Source organism: Manis javanica, chromosome 9 (genome assembly GCF_040802235.1).
Source record: "Manis javanica isolate MJ-LG chromosome 9, MJ_LKY, whole genome shotgun sequence".
Taxonomy (NCBI): Eukaryota; Metazoa; Chordata; class Mammalia; order Pholidota; family Manidae; genus Manis; species Manis javanica.
In genome coordinates, this window is record NC_133164.1 from 96617054 (window position 1) to 96644000 (window position 26947).

A 26947-nucleotide genomic window follows, 5' to 3' on the forward strand; every position below is an offset into this window, starting at 1 on the left:
AATCATGCCCTTAGGCCCATTGCCACAATTCTACCGAGGTTGAAATGAAGCCCTTTGATTTAATCCAGAAATTTATTTCTGACAGACAGCTGGCTAGCATTTGTCCCTGTGTTTTGAATCCAAAGTCAAAGAGATTGGGAGTCAGTGTCATCACTGTTTGGGTGGTAGTGAACCACAAACATGGTTTATTTACATCATAAATTATTATTTGTTGTTTTTACAATGCGCATAAACCCATGGGCTGAACAATGGGAACACTTCATACATTTCACAAATAAAGACGTGAAGACTCGAATGAATACTGTTATAGTATCCAGGTTTGGATATTTTGTTCAGAGGATCTGTTCTGTTAATCTACACTTTTTCCTCACTTATATCAGTCAGTGGAACAAAAATTCAACCCCCACCCCCTACCCTTGGCACGTATTTAGTATAGGACACTACTCCTGGCCTCATATCTCACAGCATCTTACAGCTTCCCTGACAGTCTCAGCAGGGAAGATATGTGAGACAATCCATACAAAATGTGGGATTAATGTGGACATTCTCTCAGTGAGCAGAAGAGTAATTCAGAGCCCTTGCCAGAATTTAATTTTTGTATATTTACCAACTGAAGTCAATTTAAAGGTAAGTCCCCATGTGGAGAAGCCAGAAACCCTAATTACTTTACCACACAATTCTTCAAACAGTTGGCTATTTCTTAAACCATCACTATAGCCACACATTATTCAGGGTAACCAAACATATGTGTTTCAAGTCACCTTAAAGATTAATGAATTTGTAATACTTGAGAAGGGGACTTGCACTTCCAGTACCCTATGGGTCAACATCCGTATGTATGGTTAATAAGCAGCTGTTACAGCAAATGAATCCTGACTCAATCATCTTGAGATTAATGCACTGAGTGAACAGTCATTTATTCTGTACCTGGTTCTTCCTAGAAGGATTTAAAGAGGATTTCAAACATATACATACTGTAATAAAGTACATTTACTGGAAATGGAACACACATTTGTGTCCAAGCTTCCAAGAGAACTACAATAAAAAAAAGAGAAGTCAGTCACATCACTTAGTGTTTGGAAGATAAAGCCTAAGCCAAATGCCCAGGAGAAGTGGATTCTTTTGGATAGAGTCCTCATGAAAAAACACCTTCATATAGTGGACAACATCTTTTTAAAGAAATACATTCATGTGATGAAAGCATTAATTTTCATAGGACTGCTCCTTAGAAAGTCAGTGGCCACGGATATGGCACCAAAGTTCAACATATTAATAGCATTTCTGTAGCACTCTCATTACTTGTGTAGATAAGTTAGGCAATGGATCAGGAAATTAGCAAGTAACATTTGTTTATCAACTCCCAGAGTAGCTTGCTGCATCATTTGCATTGTAGTTTAGAGGTGAACATAAAAACAGAAGAGATTTTTCTTTTTTAAAAAAACTCTAAAATTAGGGGACAGATGGGCTGTTACTTAACAGTGTTCTGGCTTTTGAAATGCTTCCTAAGATTTCTTGCACCCAGAAGCTGTACCTATCTAAGTATCCTGGTGCAGAGATATAATTATTTAGAAACTTTGGCAGAGAATTTAAAAAAAAAACTTGTTTTCACTAAAATGGCAGTTGTGTCTAAATTTATATGGTCTGGCTATGTCATCAACCAAATCACAGCATAGTTTTCTTATATTTTTGTCCCCTCTGCCAATACATTAGTTTCTCCCAGGGCATCAATTACTACAAACCATTTTTTGGAAAGTATTCAGAGACAGCTACCCTAGCAGTTCAGTGAACTGTAGCCATTACCCAATGCAATCTGTTATTCTTATAACCCCTATTTGTGCACTAAATTTCACTGAAATCTATCAAATATTACAGAAGGTACACCTACTTGATCAGTTTTCTCAGCTTCCATGTTGTCTTAAGATGAATGATTGTATTTAAAATAAAAAAATCAAGAGACATATTGATACCCTCTCGTAAGGTACACAATTTCAGCAAAATAGGTTAGTGTAGAACAAACCTATACTAAAACAAAAAGCTTCAATAGAGTTGAAAGAGAGCCACTATGCCAGCATGAATTGCCTACTGATAGAATGGCCACTTTTATTAAAACTCTAATGAGGTCATGCACTCAAAGCTTTCTGGGCTTAGGCTAACTTTCCTTACTGTGTAAAAACCCATATTCTGTTTTCTGTGACCTACACACACTCCTTACTATTTCCAGAAAAATGCCTGTGGTACAGTGTATTTTCCAAGAGGGCTGCAGCAATTTCTCCTCTGTCATGTGTTCTTACCCCTCCCCAGTCAGAGGTGGAGTCTATTTCTCCACCTTGAATCTGGATGGACCCTAGGGCAGATTTGATTGACAAAGAGATGAGGTGTCCCTTCCTGGCATAATGCCTAACTGGACTGGCATCTTCCAACTCTGTTCTCCTGAGCCCATGTAAAAGCCTATGCTACTCTTGTGGGTAAGTAAGTAGTCAGAGGGGTCCTAAGGCCCCAGACCTGTAAGCTAAATGGCAGCCATCTTGCATGTCCAGTTCAGTCGAGCCTTCAGGTGATCTGGCCCCAGCTATTCCCTGAATGCAACTGCTTACGACTCCCTATCAAAAAGTCCCCAGCTGAGCCTCATCAACCTGGAGAACCATGACAGAAAAATAATCAATTGTTTTTTAAGTCACTAAGTTTGGTGATGATTCAGAATAAGCCAAACTCTCTAAACTCTATCCTTGTTCTCATTCCTCTTCCAACCGCTTGGAATTATATTCCTTTCTATTTCTGCCATTTAAAATTTTACCCACTCACCAGACATCAACTAACTCCCTCCCTCTGGCTTACACTATCTTCTCTCTTCTTTCTGGGCCTAAAACTTGTCCATATCTATGTTCTATGAGTTTCCACTACCATAATGATACAAATACAGACTCTTCATTAATGGATTCATTAATTACAACATATTTACTGAGTGTGTCCTTGTTATAAGAAAAATGTTTACAAAACAGTGCTTGACTTGAAAGAAATTGCTGACTGGAGGGCGTGACAGACATAATACGGAGGTTCAGTGATTATGGTACATATGGAGCTTCAGAGAAAAACTGAAAAGATGGCAGAACGCGAAGGAGTCAGGAAAGCCTCCAGGCAATAAGTGAACTCTGCAAAAAGAGAAAAGGAAGGAAGTTCCCATAAAAGGGACCATACGCACAAATATGTTTCCTAGAGGTAAGAGGCAGAACGGTGCTTCTGGGAAACTGCAGATATTTCAGTATTACCTGAGGCAAACCAGGAATTTTAGAGTAGTCAGAAAACTAGATACGTTGGCCACAAATTATAGAGAGCCTCCTATGCCATGTTAAAGAACTGGAATTGCACTCTGAAAGAGACCCTAAGGAGAGGCTTCAGAGTGGTAAGGAGAATGCCGTGGCCAGTTCAGAGTGGTAATTTATTTTCCTGGCATGTATCTAAAGGATGGAGAAGAGGAGGGCAAGTCTGAAAGAACAAAAAGTTCAATTAGGCATTCATGACAATAGCCCATCCCCGAGGTGGCAAGGATCTGCCCAAGGACAATGGCCATAGTGACGGGAAGGAAAATTAATCAGCCCAACCTGTGCACTTCTAAGAGTGAAAACTATGACCTCAGAAGCACAAGAGGTTTTCCCCCATCTTCTGACAACAAATAAGGGCAAAATTTGAGATAAACTCATGTAAACTAATTGCTCACTTTCTCCGTAATGTTAAAATAATATTTCCAGCTTCCTAGATTATTTACTCTTTAATAAAGTGATCAAGTACTTTGTATTTAAATCTTTATATTTCTTATAAGATGTATTTGTAAGTGCTGACCCTTATAAATAGGGAGTGCTTGAAAGTATTTTTTGCTTACCTGACATTTTAGTGGTAGTAGTATAATTATGTATAACATACTACTGTTTTTAACATTCTTTCCAAAAAAAAATTTGTGAATGTGCAAGGAATTTCAAAAAACATGATTCTGACACATAAAGAGTGTACATTTTGGTAGCAACAATGTGTCATGGTATTTTTAAGAAAAGTATTTATTCATGCACATTTCCGCCATCTGAATACATTAATACTATTTCCATGCTAAGGACCAGCTCAGCACCAGCTTCAGAGGGGTCTCCCCTGATCCCCCCAGCTCACAGCTATCTAAATCACCATGTCTCCTCAAACTCCCATGATACCAAAGGTCTAGGGTACTTTAGAACTTTATTAGTTCTTTCTGTTTTTCTGTGATGGTTTCACATATATTGATCTTCTTTCCTCATTTAGATGTATCATTGCAGATAAGGGCAGTGAACACATTTCCTGTTCCTCTTCCTTGCACACACTGAGAACACAGAACATAGTCAGAAGTACTTGGCCAGGCAGTTTTTAAGGGTCTTGAGCTTACTCTTGCCTTCACTCTATTTGTAAAAAAAGATGCAAGAATTAATTACAGAGTAACATTTAAAGGAAATAAGTATGATGGCAAAATGGGAGGCGGGGGCAGATTTGAACAGATTAATATAGTAATTTATTGTATTTATGTTCTCATTAAATGATAATAACAAAGTCTTTTATTGATAAGGTATTATATAGTTTGCAAAGCCCTTTATAACCATTATCTCATTTACCTCAGAAAAAGACATTCTAAGGAACATAGAGTAATTGAAAAATGTTAGAGCTATATATCAAGGAATAAATTACCAACTTTATTCTAATCAGTCAAGGAAGGCTTCAGAAGTAATTGTGTGCTAAAGTGAAGTTTTGCAGGGTGAAAATGATACCATTTTACTTTGTCTTTGTCTGTGAGATCTATAAAGAACAATGTCTCTCCAAGGGAATAAGCAGGATCTGGAAGATGTCAGAAGATGATTGCAAATCTGACATGGAATTCTGAAAGGCAACTAAAAGTAAAATGAAGACAAAAAGGATTTTCCACTACCACTGTGCCGAGTCTAGAAGAAAATTATGATATATCCTTTTCTACAAATAATTAAATCTGATCTCTTCGAAAGAAATTGTTACTGAACATGTAAAAGCCAGTTCCATTGTCTTTCTCTTTATCCTTGCATACTCCTCCATGGTGACTGATGAAATGGGCCAATGATTGCTTTTCTCCTTTCAAGCCCTTCTCTGCATAAAATTTGGGAGCTCATCTAGCTAACTGCTGAGGATGGCCAAAAGCAACCAATCAGGTAGAGGATGCAGAGAACTGGATGGATCACAGAGGTAGGTCACAAGGCTTTTAATGTAACAATATTTTTAAATAATAGATTGTGTTATAGATCCTTGGGCCCCTTTTCTAACACAAAAGCAAGGATTGCCTCTTGTGCACAGAGTCCAGTAAAAATCAGGTAGTAGATTTCCAGTACATGAAATATACTCTGCTACATTTTTTCCATGTTTTTTAATTTAATTTTTATGAGCCTCTGTGGCTGACGGAACTATGGCTAATGGAACAGGGAGTTCTGGATGTTTTAACTTCAGGCTGATATATGCTCACAGAATTGTAGAGGTGGAATGTACCTTGAGAATCATCTTGTTCAGCCCCTCTCATTTCATAGGAAATCCAGGTCCAGAGCAGTACTTCCCAACCATGTACATGTCATGACAACACAGGACATGAACACATTTTTATGGCACAATGGGATAATCTGTAAATGCTGCTTGTGGCTAAAGGGGACCATCTGGGACACTGTCTGCTCTCAGCCTTGCTTAGCCACCAAGAAAGCTACAGGATCAGTATTTTGGCACACCTACAATCCATTCACAGTATTTCAGTGTTGCCAGGGTAACACCAAGGGGAGCTCAGGTCTAGAGTCCACTAACTCAAATAGCAGATTTATAGGAGTAACTGAATTTCTGATTCTCTCTAAGGTATTTGGATCATCTCAGCCATTTTGTCAGTGGCAGTGATTAGAAGAAAGATGGTCCACCATCGGGTCTGTGAGATGTGAACAGATGTTAGATGTGAACATCTAAGAGATGTCCGGTTGCCTTATGCATAACTACCTGGTGTCTCTACTTTTCAGATTCTTCCAAGATATTGGGCCTTAGAAAATGGCAAGTTTAAATCATTGTTCTATCCCACTCTCCCTCCCCACCCACAAACTTCCATAATGACTAAACAGAACTGTGATTTTTAGAATAGAAAAAATATTAATGTGAATACTTACTCCAAATTCCATACACATACCCACACACACACAAAAGCACTCATAAAAGTCTATCCTGAAATAATTAAAATCCTATGATATTGCAAGCCTCTTACTTTTTATATTTTTTTAAATTTAATTTCACTGCATCATTTTCTTTAGCACCTAGGCAGAGACAAAGTGCTTGCTGAGTCATCTGTAGGTGGTCAGAGCTCAGCCTCAGTAGCCTTCCCTAGCTAGTCTCAGAAAACTTGAAAGGCATCTAAATTATTTATGAACATTATCCTTCATCAGATTAAAGCCTATGTGAGATATACTTCATTTTTATAGAGTGCTTGCAGCAGTGCCAAAATCAGGAACACCAAGGCATCTGGGCGGTGATGTTACTAACATTAGCCTTTCCTCTTCCTGTTTCCACACAGTTCTTTCCTGAGCTCTGAAAGAGAGAGACAGAGAGAAATATGCCTGTTGATGAAATGTTTTCTCGTATGCCACACCCTTGAGAATATAACAAGATACTTCTCAATCCATTAGAAATTATTGCTTTAGTAAATTCCAGGTTGAAAACAAATACTACAGAATTATTTTCTTTAACATTTGGAAACCTTGCTTTTTACACAATTCCACTTCCACTGCACAGAGAAAGCCTCGACTATTTATTCATTTCATGTGACTATTTTTTAATCTCAGTTTTTATGAGGACACTAATGACCCTCACAGATTGTTACCCTCCAGTGAAATAACAGAGCTTTGGCAGCGGCTGGATTCCAGTTGAAGAGTTCTGAAACTCACTGTAAATCTTCCTGTTTTGTTGTTCTTCAAACTAGGCTTTGCCATCTGCCTTATGAATTGAATTTTTGTTGCAGTATTTCACATGATCTAAAATATGGTTATTGCCATCCATAAACTGAGGTTCCTGGAGAGTATTAATTAAGGCCAAAATATTGCACCAATGTGCACAGTGAAATACAACACAACTGCCATGGCCCGACCATCATTACAACCCTCTCTGCATTCCATGATTGCTGTGCTCTCAAAACTCAGAGACAATTTGGTTGTAGCAGCCAATGAAGTTAAACCTGAAGACTTAAATTCTGGTGGATGAGATAAATTGAAACAGATCTTATTGCTCCCAAACACTCTCTTGGAAATAATGGCATCTTGACATTTTATCAGTCACTCAAGCGGTCAGTCTAAGCAGTCTCAGCCGGAGCTTGAAGGATAGAGCCGTAAAGGACTGTCAGCCATAAACATTCCTCAAAACCATGAAAACCACAAATGAGAGTTTAAGTAATGGAGGACGCAATACCCTTGATATTTCAACAATTACCTGCAACAACAGGCTTTGTTCAAAACTGTGGTCATTATTTTCAAAAGCCTTACTTGTCAGGCCCAGACTGGGTAACAGGAGAGAGAAAAGAGAGAAGGGAGGAAGAAAACGGGAGATCTGATACCCTCAGGTTTAAAAATGAACTTAAATTGGCTACATATTTAAGCATATGGGAATTTTTCAACATCAATAATTTTTTTTTAAAAAGCCACTGAAGATTGATCTGAGGACATTAATATTATTAAGCTTGTAGTGAAGTTTTGAGATCATTAGAAAGGCATTTACACTGCTCAGCTGTTTCCTGTGTGGCTGTTCCTGATGTCAAATTACAGAGGAGAAAACTAACACGGAATGTATGGCAGGGAACAGAAAGTAGTAATGGATAAGAGTGTAAGTGTAGGAAGGCAAAAAGAATTTAACTTCATTACACCTCAGGAACATATCGCTGGGTTGTGGAAGGAGAAAGGATAATTTTAAATGGGCTTGGTGCTATTATCCTGGCAGTTGGGACCCAAGAAAACTAAATGAAATTGAGTATACACCACAACTGAGTCACCCAGACTCACAAGATAGCAAACGTGGAAAGGTTAAATGCCCTAGAAATTGCATTTGTGGAGTTTCTCAACACAAGAGATTAATGGTTACTCAAAGCAATGGATAAATATTAGCTGAAGACCATTAGCCGAGGAAAACACATCAGTGCATCAGGTTCTCGGGGCTTATCAGATCAATTTTAAATAGGTTTATCTTGGACTTTTCTAACATTTAATGAGGAACAAAATTTTTTTTTCTGTTTTCTCTACCCATGTTGACTTTTTGATATTACCTAGGAGAGAACAATTAAAATAAATGGGTCTACGACAAAGTCTTAATTTGCTTGTCTCTGAAGCAATTGGAAAAGGATCATTTTATGACTGCTTCCTCCTATTACACAGTTTATCATAAGTATGTAGATTTAATAGTGGGTTCTTTAGATGAGACAAGAGTTTGAATGGTCATTTGACTCTTTCCACAGCCTTTGCCAAGCACCCACCTATACAATCTCAGATTGACATCAAGCTACCTTCTTTTCAATAGCTCTCAGTCCATGTCAATCAGAATCAAACTGTCAGTCAATTCTCTTTATATTTAACAACAAACGAACACAAACACACAGTGTATATTATTGTCTGTCTGGTGCCTATCACTGTGCTCTGTGACAGAGAATTCAAAATACAAATAAAGTCCCAGTTCTTATTCTCAAAAAGCTTAGCACTTGGGAAACCTAATTCACTTATATGATAAAAGTCCATTTCTTAGGTCTCTAAGGAAAATGGGGAAGTATACAATTATCTTATCCCTAGTTTCTTGATTACATACAAGCAGTACTGAAGTCCAAAGCTTCTCCTTCAGGCATTAACACACCACTGGGAGGAAACCAGGAAGCACTACCTGAAGACTGGGGAGAGCAAACATCAGCTTTATGGCTTGGGCTTCTGCCTCGGTCAGCCCTTCTTTGTCACCATCTTAGCCCCAATTTATCACTAACAACTACTTGGCCTGCTGCTTGAGCATTCTTGGAATCACATACCTCTCAGATGTAAATTTGTCTCTTAAAATTTACCTTTTTTTTCAACTTTCCTTTTCTATGGTTACACTCCCAAATTCAGTAAGGATTTTGTAATACCTAGGTAAATCTTCTGATCAGCAGAAAATAAAGTAACACATATGTTCAACCGACTGGTCCAATTTTGAAAGTAGGAGGTGGTATTTCTGCTTCCTTCATTGAACTAGGCATTTCCTCTTCATTAAAAGAATCACTTATTTTATTCTATGTCAATAGTGCATAAAAGGTCATCAGTAGAATAATGCTTATATGTTGTGGCTTGGCTGACTTGTAAAATAATTTCTTATGATCCCAGTATTTCCCTTTGTGCACAGTACAGCATGAAATAGCCTGGTGCTACCCATATAGAAGACTACAGTCTCACAACAAACAAAAGAGCACAGTAGAAAACCATGTACATTTTTCATATACTGAGGACTGTCCAAATATTTGGATCTAAGTACATTTGTGGCCTAAAAACATAGGTCATAAGTAAAGGAAGCTTTGAGAAGATTATTTCATGAGAGAACAAAAGACAGGTCCCTTCTAAAGGTCAGAAAAGAAAAAAGAAATGTGTCCCTTCTAATATCAAATAAATGGACTATTCTGAGTCTTAGCAATACTGACATTGTTGTTCATGGTAGAGCTCTATAGGGGAATCTGACTTGGGTAGGAGGATACTGAGATGAAGAACTTTTTACTCTACATTTTTCTGTCTCTGCCTTTCCTCTCTCTCTCTCTCTCTCTCTCTCTCTCTCTCTCTGTCTCTCTCTCTCTCTCATATACACATGCGCGTACACACACAGAATCTCTCTGCTTAGGGTTTTTACACTAAGTATACATAATTTTGTGTTTTAAAAAGTGAAAAAGAGGGCAAAAGTCTCACATAGCTTCCAGTACATAGTTTATTTCCAATAAAATTTTTAAATCTATATTCATCAAAAGAAAGGGTTACCAACACCTATCCTACACTGAACTCTTTCAGCTTGAACATAAATCTCCTTTGTCCTGCTCATAACAAAAAACAAAAACAAAAACAAAATAAAAAACTATGAAAAGCAATGGGTGTTTTAAAAATTGTTTGGAACCTATAAAACCCATATCTCTCTTCCACCCAGATCATCCATTTTCATTTCCTTGTTTATCTCATTTCAGAATTCTCAGCTGCATACCTTGAGTTCAGAACTTGCCTCTGGTCCACTTTGGTTCAGACGACCTTCTGGCCTCCCAATCTGGACCTACAGATTTCCACTCCCTCATACGGTTTCTTTTGGCTTGGATCTCTGTGTTATCTAAGCCAGAACTCCCAGCTCCAGTCCCCAACTCTGGGGAAACCCATGGCCAAAATATCTAGTTACTGTAACCTTCCCCTTGTCCAACCAGAGAAGCATAAATAGAGTTAGCTAGAAAATAGATTAATCAAAATAGTAACAATTGTTACTTACATTATTTTTAAAAGGGAAATTATTCATATCTGAAGGGCAAAGCACTTAGGAAAGATGACAGAAACTAATCTGAAAAAGAAGGAATCCAACTAGAGAGGTAAAAAGCAAGAAGCATTTCAAGGCAGAGAGAAGGAATTAAGCTACCCAGACACCAAAGACACTACTGGATAGTGCTTCCACGTGTACAGTATTTCAGGACCCACTTGAGTAACAGGTGAGGTGATGAAGCCATCTTGTTTCTCTTTTCCTCTGTTCTTTATAGCTAGTTCTTTTTCTTGTCTATTTATTCAGTCAAACAAGTGTGAATGAATCAACTGCTGAATTTTCTATAGGAGTAGCAAAGGAGAATTCTGTCCTTATGTTTAAGGAAATTTGTCTTTAGGTGGGGAAATAAATTTATATTTTTATTAATAAGCAACTGAAAAAAGAAATCCTTGCTATTTCCAGGAGACTCTGATAATTAAGAAGCTCTGCAGTGTTTAGTTATGCAAAGACAGGCCAAGACCCAAATATGGATATAGGGACAGTTAAGAACTAAATTTCTTTGCATAAGAAAAGGGGGGGAGTTAATACTGGATTTTGTTGGCATGGGGGGTAGAGAAGAAAGGAGAAAGGAGAAGGGAGAGAATGTCCCAGACATTTAGAGAATGGTGAAGACTTTTGATGAGAAACAGGACTAATATTTTATTACAAGATTTGCTTTGCTAGGATATAGACCCCTTTTTTTCCCCAAACTTTCTGTAAAGTCTGCAAAATGTAAAACACAAAAACAAAAATGAAAAAAAAAACTGGTGTTTTTGTGGAAATCATAGAAATGGGCTAAGATCCTTACTTGGATAGAGGCCACAGTGGAATGAACAGGGAGAAAACACAAGATGGAAAATCTAGAATTCAGAGAAGACAAGAAGTTGGAGCCATACGGTGACCTTGACAACATGACCTACCCTTGAAGTCTTGAAAATCTTAAGGAGGGCAATGGATTTTATGGAAGGCATAGAACAGGAATATAGGTCAACCTAGATAGGAAGAAGAAAGCAGGCCAAAGCTGACATTTGATTCTCCAACCAACTAGGAATACAACGTAATGTGCATGTCCAACACAGAACAAAATAGAGAAAGGGAAAATAAAGCAGGTAGAGAATCAGGGAAGGATTTTAGAGAAGGTAGAGTTCAAAGCATAAGCCTCACTAGACTTAAATCTCACTAACTAACGTGAAACATGGCCACTTAATTATAGTGTTAATGCAATGTCACCTGCAAGCTGTGTCTTGGCCCCAAAGAGTTTGTAAAGAAGTTTAAAGCCCAAAAGGACTAGTCACATGCAACCCAAACCAAAAAGAAAAGGAGAAATAAAATTTCTTCAAAGGATCTCCCAGGAGAATGTTAGTTTTCTTTGATCTTGTCACTGGAGTCTAATAATGCTAGTGATGTCTTTCCTACAAATTCCCCTCATAGGAAATAGTACAAACTTTGTATCCCACCTGCTTCTTATTGGGGAAGAGGGAACAGCATAGTTGTTAGATGTCTTTGAATCTGAGAAAGTCACTTAACTCCCCTGAGCCCCAGTATTACCATTTATAAGGTGGGGATGAGATGGGCTACTTCACAATGTCATTAAGAGAATCACATGAGACCGCATAAGCACTTACCACAGTGCCTGACTCACAGTAAATAATCAATAAATTGAAGTACTTATTCCTACCATAAGCCACTCCATGTTAAAGTATTTTCTTTTAGGTGTGTATTCATTCAATTCTAAAAATGTTTCAACTCAATATACAAATACAACATTATGCTAGATGATAGAGGAACTACCAAAAATGTAATTTTCCTTCACGCTACTAAGAGTTTGCCATCTAACTGAAGATGTAAGACATAACACAATACATAATAATTTTTTAAAAATACAAAAGAATGTCATCAAGTGCCAAAGGGAATAAGCCATATATACCACAAGTGTGGAAATTTCATTGTGTTTCTGAAAAAGGAAAAGGTTATCAGAAAAAAAAAACTATTTTCAGGTTATCAGAAGAAAAGCATATTGCTCACACCAACTTAGTAGGCTGTTTAATTCAATACTTTGACCATGGTATTATTCGGGCAGGCAAATGTCCATCTATAAATATTTGGTTAGAATCTACTATAATCAAGGATTATTGGTGCTTTCATGTTAATGGCAGGCAGCTGCTGCTGAGCGGGGTGCAAATAAATTCCTCCAGCAGAGAGAAAGTGTCCTGCCTCCCGCTTTCTGCTGGCCACCAGTGCCGGAGATCAGCAGCATGGTGCTGCCCAGGCGCAGACCAGCTGGCCTTGAGGACAGAGGGCATCAACCAGTTCAGCACAAGTACATCCAGCAGACCAAGCCCCTCTCCCTGGAGCACCGTCAGCCTGTACCCTCTTAACAATTAGATTTTTGGTACGGAAGAACCCCTCTATGAGGACAGCTTTGTTGCAGCCAGATTTCAGTGCATGAGGGAGGAATTTGATGAATTGGAATGAGGAAAACTGTAGAAGGGGTTCTGATTGAACATGAGTACCAGGTAGCCCATACATTATGCTGCAACTGGGAACAACTCTCTTCACATAACCTAGTGGTGAGCTTCACCGAGGAGAAGATGAAGTGAAAGGACTAAAACACTTAAAACAGAGACACCAGGCAATTGTAGACTGCACTGGTAACTGGTGGAGACCAAATCATAAACCTCTGCAGAATCCATATATTTCTGCACAGATTACAAAACCTAAGGAACCTAAGAAGTTGCTTTAGTTCAACTTCAAAAGAAAGCCTTGTTTGCAGTCTCCCCAAATTACATGCTGGTAGCTGCACCAGTGTTTGCATTGTGTAACAATACAAGACAATAATGACCCATCATTTCTAGGCTCCCTCAGCTTTTGAGGAGGTGCAATTTTATATACAACTGAATTCCTGCACAGTGAAGAAATGAAAGAAGCCATCTCTGTGGACACAGCTGTATACACAGTATAGAATATGTATGGTAGGAAAGTGTTTTTTGGGTTTATCTCTTTAACAATCCCTAAATTGTCATCTACTATCTGTTTGAATAGTAAAGGTAATATGAAAAATAAGATAATGAGGTTAAAGAATGTAATAATGCTTAACTTATTTTTCATTCTACTCAAACATTTTTGTAAAACATTAAAGAAAGTGGACTTCTGAGAGGTCTTTCAACATGTCATATCCACTCTAGGTCTCACTGTATTATCTCAGCCTTAAACAAATCTTGTCATAAATGCTCTGCAGTCATGACTGTGCTTGCACAACATTTCATTCTTATCTTAATATTTTATTTTTTCATTTTGATCCAATATATTAGGACAGATCAATCTCAAACTGCTCAAGAGTATATGGTTTCTCTTTCTTTTCCTTTCTTTCTTCCATCCTTTTCTCTCCCTCTCTCTCTGTCTTTTTCTCTCTCCTCTCTCTTTTTTTCCAAAAGCCCTGTTTGTTCAGTGAAATAAGCCAGGTGGAGAAAGACAAGTACCAAATGATTTCACTCATTTGTGGAGCATAAGAACAAAGGAAAAACTGAAGGAACAAAACAGCAGAAGACTCACAGAACCCAAGAATGGACTAACAGGTACCAAAGGGAAAGGTACTGGGGTTGGGGTGGGTGGGAAGGCAGGGACAAGGGAAATAAGGGGCATTATGATTAGCACACATAATGTAGCAGCGGGGGGCATGGGGAAGGCAGTGTAGCACAGAGAAGACAAGTAGTGATTCTATAGCATCTTACTATGCTGATGGACAGTGACTGTGACTGTAATGGGGTATGTGGTGGGGACTTGATAATGGGGAGAATCTAGGAACCACAATGTTTCATTGTTGTACTCCTCAAGGTTCAGTCATCCCAGAAATCACCAGTGCCCTGGTTAAAATGCAGGTTCTGAGTCAATAGGTCTGGCTAGGTGAGCATATCTTACATTTCTAATGTGCTCCAAGCAGTGCCAATGTTGTTGGTCTAAGGAACACACTTTGAGTAGCAAGGCACTAACTGCCCTCAAAATTCCTCACAGCATAGTGACTATAGTGAACAATACTGTATTGTATAATTGAAAGTTGCTAAGAGACTAGAGCTTTAATGTTTTCATCATAACAACAACAAAATGATAATTAGGTGAGGTAAAGGATATAACTAACCTCATTGTGGTAAATATCTCACAATATATATGCTTACTGATTTATCACATTATACACCTTAAACTTTTACAGTGTGATATGTCAATTAGATCTTAATAAACCTACAAAAAATCCCTTACAATGCTTCAATTCTAAACATTTATTTAAACAAGTGGACAAAGCTGGAGAGGCAGAAAAAGAAAGAAATACAAGAATGTTGGGCTGCGGCAGTTTGCTGACCATGCCGTAACAGTGGTTAACAATTGCTGAGCACTTTCTTGTTGCCAAGCATTGTACAATGTGCATTCATTATTTCATTTAATCTGTACAACTACACTGAGAAGTAAGGATTATTATTCCTGCATTACAGATGAAAAAAATGAGGCCTGGAGACCCTGAGTAACTAACTTACTTAAGGTCACATCTACTAGTTAATCCATGGCAGCGACAGAAATTGAACAAAAGTGGTCTAGCTGAGTCTAAACTCTTCCTACATGCTATCCTGTCTCATTTTATAATATATTCACATAACAAAAATATAACAAATTTAGTCCTAAGGCAATAGATTAATCTATTGTTCATTTAATGTCCTTATCCCTGATCTCAACCCCTGAAGAACCAGACTACACCCCTAAGCACATCCAAATTCTACCCTCCTCCCACCAATCAAGGAGGAAAGTTTGGACACTGAGCCAATTATGAGCCACAAAACTGAATTGAGGCTTATTAATTTGCAATCAGGAAAGGCTTTAACAAATCAGAGAGCATTTTGCCTAAGCGACCCCATCTTCTATTTGTACCTTAATGGAGCAACTGAAATTGTCAAATCAGTGGAATATGTTCCTCATTTTGTGCACATATAATTTATTTTAAGACTTTTCATGCCTTCAGGGTTCCCTTTTCTGGGTCACAAATGATAAAGCACACAAAATTTTATTCATTTCTATCATGGTCCTAGGGATGTTAAAAATCACATTCTGCTTTTAACAGCTTCTCTATCAATACAGGTAGTAACCTCTTACCCAGCCTCCCACCTCTAACTGCTATTCCTGCCAGTCTGTCTTAACTTTGGAAACAATTCACTTGTGTGAACTCTCATTTATCAAGTGCAGACTATAGCTAAGTGCTTTGCAGAATATGTACAACATTAGCACTTTGTAGGATTCACTATGGTTTTGCATATTGGTAAGACAGTAATAATGCCTTACATTTATGTAGTTCCTTATATTTTTCAAAAGTCATTCAAAAATAACTTTTTGTGTTCATTATCTCATTTGATCCAAAACTACCTTTTGAGAGGAGTAGAATAAGAACTACTGTGCCTATTTTATAAACAAAATACCTGAGGTTCAGAGAGGTTAAGTAACTCATTTTGGGTTAAACAAGTTTTATCACATAACTCCAGAACTGGGGGTCCCTTTAATGATTGTACACTTTTTAAAATTTAAATATATAAAAATGGTAAAAAAATGACAATAACCCACAATTAATAAACTTTATCATTTTGTCATTGAAGGAAGGAGGGAAGGAGCAAGGGACTCATGTTTCTGGCTGAAGGATAGCTAAAATATTATTGACCAATAGAAGAAATGGGCATAAGCAATGGAGTGGGCATATGACCATCTATGAATATACAAGTTGAGTTCATGAGGCATTGGGTACAAAATTTGACTAGAGAGAAGAGTTAAGTAGGAAAGTTACTAAGAGGCTGGGATCAGATGTAGTGAGTCTTGAATACCAGTATAAGTACTCTAAGGCTATTCCTAGTTACATAGTAAAATACTAACATGTAGATGTGTTCATTGCATTTTCAGTCAATCCATTAATCTCAACAATAACTACCAGGCTTAATGTTGGGCAAAATACAGTGGATTAGGCCCTGTGATCTTTGCTCCTGAGGTCCTATTTCCACTATTAAACAGCCCTTGCCCAACCTTTGTTCTGAATCTCCATAGCTGTACACATACAGTGCAAGTTTAGGGTCACAAGTTTCCATCCTTGACCATTTTTTGTTGAGAAGTACTTTCAAGAAGCCTCAAATAAGTAAAATTTTGCAACTTAAATATTAAGGAAATGTGAAATAATGATAGTAAAACAGGTATACTCATGAATTTCTCTAAAAAAGAAAAAAGTACTGGATTCTGTATACTGTGGGACTTACTACATTTTGCCCAGCAACAGCATTTTCTTTTTCCTATCTCCATCCCTCCCTGTGATGAGAATTCAAGTTGAAAAAAAAAATTGGTGAGATTCCATAGAAAGTCCTTGGTAAAAGAAAAGAATATTAAATTATGGTCTCTGGACTAACTCCATTGGATTTCTTAACCTTGACACTATAGCATTTTAGGTCTAATAATTATCTGATGCTGGGGGACTCGGGGTGGCTGTTCTGTGCACTAGAGTCTGTATAGCAGCATCCATGACCTCTACCCACCAGGTGCCACTATCGACCCCCTAGTTGTAATGACCAAAAATGTCTGCAGATATTGCCAAATGTAATCTGGATGGTAAAATTGTCCCCCGTTGAAAAGCACTGGACTACAGCACAAAAATAAACTCAGAAGGATCTTAACAATAAGTTTGGAAGAAAACTAAGAAAAATTAACTAGCTTCTCTATTTCCCTAAGCTTCCCATTCATCATGACTTTGTTATATAACATCATTTGCTTAGGTAAACCTATCTAAGCCAATAACAGGAAGAAAAAAGACAACAGAAAATAAATGCCAGCTATCAACCAGTTAACTAACATTCCAGAGGAAGTTATAGACAATTTCCCCCAAGAAATTAAATTCCTTCACAAAAGTACCCTGAGGACTTCAACACAAATCACTCTTCTTACTTGAGACTATTTATCATTTTTTAGAGCTTATAAATTATATACACCAGCAGCAATTTTATACACCAACAACCATAATAATCCAGACACGAAACAGAGCAGTTGAAGGGTACAGTCTTCTAACAAAAAGAGAAACAGATGGGGGGAGGGTGTCAGAAAGGAGCTAACCATGCTCTCCTTTAGAGCTCTCCTCTCAGGGACATAGCTTTCCTTTCCTGTCCTCACTGTCTTAATAGATTTCATCTTCCTTTAAAAGACAAGTTGCAATCTGTCCCTGAAGACAGCCGTTATCATTAAAACACTCCGCTGGGGGCAGAGGGGCAACATTACTCAGTGTGAGACAGGACATGGGAGAAGACGTGTGACACTTCTCCTTCAGGGCCAGCACTTTGGAGAATGGAGGGACTAGGACAGGACTCCCAGAGGTCACCTCTTCCATCGTCTTGCCTCTGGTTAGGCTGCTGTCTAAGCCGTTCAAGCAAGAAGGCAGTCAGCTCCCTCCATTTACATTTCCAGAATGGGGTTGTTTTTTCATTTCACAGCAATTAAGAGAACAAAGATCAGTGCCAGGGCAATAAGGTTCCTCTCCCGGTGATATCCTATGCTCACTTTAGCTAGCCTGATATGAACATCACTTAGAATGATCAAGAATCAGATGCCAGATATGCATCTGTGTAGAATGCAAAGAATACATCACTCCTGCCCTCCCATGTTAAGGGTGAAAAGAAACCAGAGGAAGGACACATACAGGGTGACTAACTTTGCAGGGCTTTTCATCTCCCCGTTATTTTGAGTAGTAACCTACGTATGACAGTTAAGCCACACACCATCTACAGAACTCAATAAATAGAAAATAATTACCATATGCAGAGCTGGAAGGCACCTTGAAAGATTTCTATATCCAAACTCATTTTATGAAAAGGGAAGGCCAGAACCAGGGAGGTAAAACAACACTGTCCAAGGTCATTCAACTCATCAATGACCTGCGAGAATCAGAGCCCCTATCTCCTGACTCATTCCAATGCACCATGAGAGCAATGCTGCTTCTCAGGAGCAATGACAGAAACCCCAGCTCATCTGTCACCAGAAACATTATAGCTAAAACAAGTGGGAGTTGCTGTAATCAGACGAATCAGAGAGAGTAAGTGCTTGTTTTTTGAAGCTGCCCAGCAGCTACTCTCCTCCCTACTAACATCCTTATTTCCTTTTGAGATGCCACCTTGTTCCCAACCTCAGCCATGTGGTTGGGGTGGATTTGGCCTCACTGCCCCGGTGCCTGCTTTCTCCTTTCTGATTGACATTCAGTTGGAAACCATTCAAGGCAAAGGAACTGATCAGATGGATTTCCTCCAATGAAGAGAAATATGAGCAATGGGAAGGGAGGCACTTCGAAGGCAGGATTGGATCTGGGAGCTCCAAATATCCGTTTTTCTTCTTTTTGGTGCCAATGCTGAGAAATTTCTATTCTTATATCCCTGAAGAGGCTTGGCAGAGCTCAAGACTAGAAAGGCCCAACTTCCCACCAGATGTCACAGGGCAACAGCTGCAGAATATAGATCCAATCTACTAACTCAAATTCCTTCTGATAAAACCAGGAATTTTTGAATAGTTCTCAGAGAACTCACTGGACAATAAAGCAGTGTGCTTACATTCTACGCCACTTCTGGTAAACCCTCATATCTTCAATGAAATCCCACTTGTACTGAAGATTTATGACTCTGTTTATTGCCAGATACAAGTTTGTGCTGCTCTGATTATTAGCAGAAGGAGGAATAGCTCTCCTTTTTATATCTTTATTTATAAAAAATATTACCCAAGCATGAACAATGATTACATTTTGTATTTTAAATCATAAATATCACATTTGACTAGCATTTTTATACTTTTCAAAATCTTATATATATATTATTTCATTTGATCCTCACAAAGCATTATTTATCCCCATTTTATAGATGAGAATGACTGAGCCACAGGTTCAAAACAATTACCCAGTATTATACAGTAAAATAATGGTAGAATCAGGACTCATGACATAGAATTAAGACACATTTATTTTACATAATGCAAAGAGGAGGAGCTCTTTGTTTATTTTTCTTGGAATGGCTCCAGATATATAATTCTCCTCCTCTATCTTCAAAGCTTTGAATATTTATCTGATCTCTATAAATTAAGATATATATAGAACCTACAGCAGAAACAAAGGAAATGCTTTTGAAGTAACATGATGTCATGAGAACTTCTGACAGGTTCGTTCAGATTTCATTAATTCTGTCTTGGTACTCCTGATGCTGGCGGAGAACTTGCCGTGGCAATGTATATATGTGCATGTGCATGCATGTGTGTGGGTGCATATACACACACATGCCCATAATGTGAAATAACAGAAGGGCAACATGTGATAGATCATGCTATGAAAATGAAAGGCAGAAAATCACATTTATTTTTTATGTGGTACTATTGACTTCAGATTGGGATTAGTCTTCTATATAGTCACTTAGGTACTCCGAAATCCAAAGGGACTCCTTAACTATGAGATTTAGTCAGATTCTCAAATTTATACTCCTCTTTCAACTACAAGTAAATAAATAAATATGCATTTTGGACAATGACAATGATTGTGCGTCAATGAATCTGGGAGCACTTTTTAAATTCCATTCCCTGGGAAGCAGAACTAAGTCAATCAGAGGTATTTAACTTTGTCATGCAGATATTCATTTACCTGGATCTACTTTTTCATACTTGTTTGTATGATTGACATAGATGAGGAAATATGGCCACTCAGTTGAAATTTCAGTAGTTTTGAAAGAATTACTTCCCAATTCATGCTGGAAAGTTCAAGAAAGGCAGCAAAGCTGAGAAATAGACAATTCCTAGAGAATGGAACAGAAAAGTTGTCTCAGCCAAGTCATGGAAGGAAGACAAGATGGGAGAAGGAGATGGAGGTGTGGGGGGTACCTAAACACCTCCTCCCCGCCCACCAGTGTTTCCAATAGGGCAGCACCACATCTGTCTGCTTTATCTATTGGGATTTTGCTTAAGAAGTAATTTGTTAAATTCTGGTTCCACAGACATGCCCAAAAAGGTTTGAAAAACTTGAAGGCTATTCAGGCAAAATCGCTTGGCCCATATGCCTCATCTCTGCAAAAGAAGAATCTAAGCCCAGGTTGCCTGCACCCCAGCATGTGTTCTCTTCCCTCATCCACATCCTCCTGCCCTCCTACCTCTAATCTTATTTATTTAATTTTCATAGCAACCAGGCAGAGTAGGTATTATTAGCCTTATTTTATGGGTGCAAAATGAAGTCCAGAATTTCAGAGCATTTTGGCGAAGGTTGGGATACCTACATCTCCTGCCTACAGAAGTCCCACTTCGTTGACTCTCTGTGCATTATGTGTCAATGCAAAAGACAGTGTGTTTTTGAATACACACATAAATCATGCTATCTCCCTTTACTATTTTAATTTAAACTGTCTTCTTTAGACATCACCTCAGCTCTTCTGAAATGTTCTTTGTCCTTTAGCTTTGAGTCCATTTCTTGTCTATTAAACTGATCGTGTCTGTGGTGCCCTTCTAAGATGACCTCTGCCTGGCACAAAAAGCCATCCAACAGACCATTTGTCACACCTCATCTCTTCTCTTTTATGAAAGGGACAAAAGTCTGTCTTTGAGCCCCCCTTTGGAAGTGTTTTCATGCTAATCCAAGAATTACTGTTGTATTTGTTTTCTAGCCGGTGCAGTGTGAAGCCATTCATGGGGCCGCATGGACCATGTCTAGTCACATTCCAGGCCATTCTTGGAACATTCTGGGGAAACGCATCATCGCTCTGCTAGTGGGAGACAAGTCTGTGTCCCTGCCTGAGGCTGGCAGCCAATGCATCTATGTCCTTGATTGCACATGAAAACATCTCCCGCCATCTCTGCCAGGCAGCCCCCTACACCACACAGGGAGAGGGGAGAGTAGAACTAAATGTTCATCAAAAAAAATAGAAAACAAGACTGGGAAGAAAACAACCACCTCCTAAATGTGCATCTCTTTGGAAAACAAAGAAAAGTGAGCTGAGTACTTCAGTCAAGGAAATGTAAGCTTTTCCCAAACAACCTGTGTTAGTCCAGAATGAGAATTGGGAGACATGAGTACTCATTCTGAATTTGCTACTAACTAGCTGTGTGACTTTGGGCCCATTCCTTTATTTTGTTTCATATTATCCCCTAACAAATGGGGCTAATATCTCAAACCCTATGGAACTCTGATAAGGATTAAAAGACATACTGTCCACTGATGCACTTGGTAAACAGCAGAAAACAAATAGTCATTACTGGGGCTCTGCTTTCTGGGTCTCAGCCCCTGCTTCTGTGAAATCAAGGCACTGGGATAGAGCTCTGTCTCCAGTGCTGGCTGTGTGTCTGAAACACCTAAGGAGCTTTCTGAAATTCTAAGTTAGGGGCCTTACTACCATCTTGAGGGTTAGATTCCAAGAACATGTGTTTGCTTTTACTTACCAGGTTATTTGGATACAGCCTGCCTATGACTGATTTTTGGATCTGAATATCCACTGAAGGCCACCAGCTCAGCTTTCAGTGATTCTCAAAGAAGACAAAATGGCTGCTATGAGCTGAGGTTGCCCATAATTTCACATTAAAGATTCCCTATTTTGAATTACAAAAACTTTATTTTCATAAGTCCCCTACTGAAAGGTAAATATCCTGGATAGGGCTTCACCCTAATGCCCCACAACTTATTTTTGACTCTTATCAACTACACTTACTGATCAAGGGCATACTCAACACAGTGGGACACAGGGAATGCCCATGTGTGTTTCTAGAATAGTATCTTTATTCTCAAATATGGTAACTGAGCACCAGAATGTCTATAAGTAGAGTGATCATGTAACTTTTATCCAAAATGGAACACTTTGAGAGTAAAAGAGGGACTATTAATCATTACATTAGACAGAAACCCAAGGAGAGAGGGATTTATGTTCACCCTAGTAAAAATAACTCATCTACATCACAAATAAAATTAACACTAAAAACAGAGAGACAAGAAATACCTAAGAGTGAAACTAGAACTTCAGCCTCCATGTTTTTTCACTGACTCATCTCACAGCCTATGTGATTCAAATTAACTTCACTTTGGGTCCCTGCTCACCCTTGTTTCTCAGAAACAACCACAACCTGACTGTATATGCCTTTATCCTCTATTCTCCCATCTCCATATTCTATGTGTCTCATGTTGGGGCTTGGACTCCGTCACGTCTGTGACACTCCATTGAGTCAGAGGGTACTTCTTCAGTACTGAGCAGACATTTTTGCCAATTATGATCCCAAATACCCTGAAAAATACCCTTGGTCACTGACGGTTTGCAAGGGAGAAGCAATGCCTCTGGAATTGACACACTGAAGATGAGTTTCCCTTAGATGAGCACAGACACCTGCTATGCAGCATTGATAGAAAGCCCATGTAAATATCAGAGACTAAACCCCAACTCCTAGAAACATCCCCAAAGGTTGTTGCCTAAACCAGCAGTCCTATAGTTAACTGTGCAAGTACTTTCCCCCTCTGATTCCCATCAGAAGTGACTTAACTAGACTCAAGCAGCCAGTCTGTCAATACTCACCAGGCACCAGGGAAAATGCCTTCTCCCAGTATTAGATTTCCTAATATTGCTTGTGTGACAAAAGTTATTTGATTCTGGCTATATTTCTGAGAGATGACTTCTGGGTTGGTAATAAACCTTTTCCTATACCCCTATTCTCAGTCAGTCTTATTAACAAGTACCAAACACCAGGGTGGGGATTTTAAATAAATAAATAAATAAATAACCTGGTTTCAGTCCCCTTTCATGCTTGAAAGGAAATTTGTAAATCGTCAACCTGACTTAATTTTTCCTCTGGACTCAACCTACTTGCTGTAATAAGAATTTCTCCTCTGGGCTTCACTCATCTGCAGCATGTGGCAGGAAAAAAGGGATTACGATTGTATTTGTCGACTTCCCAGTGCAGATTTTCTTTCAGCAAGTCTGCTATCAATTCTGTCTGCCAAAATAGCATTTTAATGTATCACCTGCCAGTCAAGTATGTTCTGTTAACTTCCGCCTCTGCTGTGTTTTCTGATACTGTTTACCATTAATTTTTCCCATTGTTACTAAGCTTATTATTTTTAATACAAATGTGGATTATGCTATTTTGATCATGTCTCTACTTCTGCAATATATTATAGTCTACAAGAAAAAAGAGGAGGGTGTGAAGAGAGCAGCAAACTAGGCCTTTTCTTGCTGGAAAGACTATTTTAATGAGTTTTATTCTGTAGATGGAGAGATGCTCTTAACCTCCTTGGCCCAGTAAGATGTGATTTCTTGACACTGAGCGTATTGCAAATGCATTTTTATCAGAGCTGTGTAAGATGGACACCGAAGGGATTTCTCCAGTATTTAACAAAGCCATCTATTTGCAACACAAAGTAATGCTTTGTTTACCCTTCCTCTTTGTCCTGAGCTCAGTATTATTCCAGAGGCATTGCTTCTCCCTTGCAAACCGTCAGTGACCAAGGGTATTTTTCAGGGTATTTGGGATCATAATTGGCAAAAATGTCTGCTCAGTACTGAAGAAGAGGTAAAGGTCAGACGACCTGGTGAGGGCCGTCCTGTTCTCCAGTTTGCATGACACAGACACCAAAGTGCCTTGCCTGTTCTCCGAAGTTCACAGCCCCTTCTCTGTATTCCAGGGACACAGCCTTCCCTCCCTGCCAGATAATTAGCGGCAGCAGGCAGCCCAGCCAGCTCATCACTGGACATTCAGCGGCGCTCCTTCCCTCCCAGCTCATTTCCTTGGAAGGTGAGAGACATTATCATAAAGAGGGATATTGTAAATTCTGTTCCTTCTGCTACACAGTAACTCTGAGCAGAGAAATTTGTGTTTTCTGCCAGAAAGAAGAATAACATTTATTTAATGGATGCTGAGCAAAAAGTATTCACATTTCATGCGTCGAGGCTTAAGCTGATCCTAGATCAGGAGGAAACTTTTTCAGGCGCCGAATTACACAACTGGGTAAGTGCTCAGTGCTAACATCCCTTCTGTCCCCATCCAGACAAGATCAGAGGTCACCATCTCAGGGGTGTCCCATATCCCCTCAGCTCTTAAATTTATTCATAAACCATGTTTTATACTCCTCTTTTCCTGCAGCTTCCCCTGCAAACTTAAACCTGGTGGTACTTCTTATAGCCGGCTCTGCTCCACTGAATTCCAGTTCTGCTTCACCGGCATCCCAGACCCTTCAAGAAAATCCTCTGCAGTGTGAGAGCTGTAATACAGGTGTTTCTTCAGTTGGCATTGCGGACAGCAGAAGAACATGGGGATGGAGAGAACCTGAGAAAGGACAAAGCTTTCAAGCTAGAAAGATGGATCTAAGTTTAACTCATCTTTGCTGCCTGAGTGGTTGGGTAATCATAAATGGGTTTATCTCATTGACAGTCAGTTTCCTCATCCATAAAAAGGAATAATCAATCTTACCTCACAGCACTGTGCGAGCACCAAGGGAAGTCATGTGTCAGATGTGTGGCCCTTGGAGGACAGGAGTTGGATCACATCTCGCCTCTCTCAGGAGATCGCAATCCAGTCTGGTTCTAATACTAACTTGCTAAGTAACTTCTGGTAAGTCATTCAAATTCTCTGTGAGTTCATTTTCAAAATGAGGAAAAGAAAAACCTCTCTCCTGCCTTCCCTGCAGGATTATTATAAGGATTAAATGAAATATTCATTAAAACAGAAATTTTCACAGTGCAAAAAGTGTTGCCAAGAAGTAAGGTGTTATTATTATGCTGATGCTTCTCTTATTATATATAAGCTCTAGAAATTTTTTTGAATTATTATCCACAACTAACTAGGCCCATCTAAAAATACAATAAAGCCTTTCAATCACATATTGATATAGGCCAGAATGTTCTGATTTCAAAAAACTGACATAATCTTGTGTCTTGAGAATAGGTTTGCTCTCAGAGCTGGGACAAAATTTCTAGTGGCTTAGTCAATACGTACAATGAATATGTACTTGGAAATTTGATATCATAATTAGGTAAAAGCACATAAACATGTGAAGCACATAACTGATATTTAATGAATGTCACATTTCGAGTGGTAATGGTGTTCCAGTTAGTTTTGGCTTCCTTCCTCACTCCCACTGCTGGCCTTTGGGCCTCTTGGGCCTCTTGACCCTCTCCACCCTTCCCTCCCATATGCTCTGCCCCACCCCAGTTCCGAGGGCCATCTGGAATTGAGAAAGGTAATAACTAGCATTTCCAGTAGCACACTCAATCCTGGTTGCCAGTCTTCCCTGAGCATGAGTTCCCAATCTCCCAGCTAAAGTTCTGTTTCATGTCTTTGATTCTACTAAGGGGATTCTGCTTTGTTCCTGGTTCCTGAGCCCTTTCCCACTAATGTCCAGGGAGCTTTACTCCCCATTTGGAGGACCCTTCACTAGTCCCTTCTTGACTTCAAATCTTCCAAATCTAAGACTCTTATGGTTGCAAATTACAAAAGTCAACTCAATCTACCTTGTGAAATAAAAGTTAGAGGGATTACAGTAGAAGACCACAGAGCTCAAGGCTTGAATTGCTCTGGCATGCTCCCCATCCAGGTCTCCTCCCCATTGCTCAGTCCCTCTGCAGTGGGGCTCTTTAATTCTTCAGTCCATGTGACCACTGATAACTTCAGAAAGTGCAATACATGGATCCAGCTACCAGCAGAGAGTAAATAACGCTCTGGAGCCCAATTGTAAATTCATGGATAATGCAGACAGTTAGTCTAGCCCGGGTCACATGTTACCACTGATTAAACAATAGTAAAAGAAGGGGTGGATCATTGTTGACCAAAATTTGGGGAATAGCAAGACATTGTGAGCTGGATACCCCAAAGGTGTCTACTACACATGGTAGCATGGTTTCCAGCATTGGCCTCTACGACTGTTCCTGTCCCTTTAGGTAATGTCTTCTACTGAGCCCTCCACAGCACAAAAGACATCATCAGGCCATGCCAGTGGCATGGCCCTTTCCTGTGGCTTTGCAAGCCGTAGAAGACACCCACACATGGTGTTTGATTCTTGGTTCACTCTAGTACCTGTCTACACTGGGCAATGCTGCTCCCTCTGCTGTGCCTCCCCACCCCCATAGAAGGTGTTGCCCCATCTGCTGGGTCCCACCATGTCCACTACGCACTCGGGCAGCTCCATCCAGGTTCCATCATTCCTGCTGCAATATCCACTTCTGCTGTGTATCATGGCCATGTCTTAGAAGTACCTCCCAGAAGGTACTGCCACTGTTGAGAGGTCATTGTCTCCACAGCTGCCCCTCCATTGAATGCACTTCCCACCAGGTCCCTTTACTGGTACATGGATTATTTAAAGAGCCAAAGTATTTGGGGGTGATAGGGAGAAGGAGACTAGGAAGGGAAGGAAGTCTTCCAGATT

General features: G+C 39.2%; 1 long non-coding RNA gene and 1 pseudogene across 1 annotated transcript; both read left to right on the forward strand.

Moving 5' to 3' along the window:
* The first annotated feature begins 12791 nt into the window (after positions 1–12791).
* Positions 12792–13434, forward strand: LOC108385999 (cleavage and polyadenylation specificity factor subunit 5-like; annotated as a pseudogene).
* A 10773-nt stretch (positions 13435–24207) lies between these two features.
* Positions 24208–25202, forward strand: LOC118971825 (uncharacterized). Its single transcript, XR_005060506.2, has 3 exons — positions 24208–24321; positions 24414–24534; positions 24670–25202. It is a non-coding gene; the product is annotated as an uncharacterized lncRNA (long non-coding RNA).
* The last annotated feature ends 1745 nt before the right edge of the window (positions 25203–26947 follow it).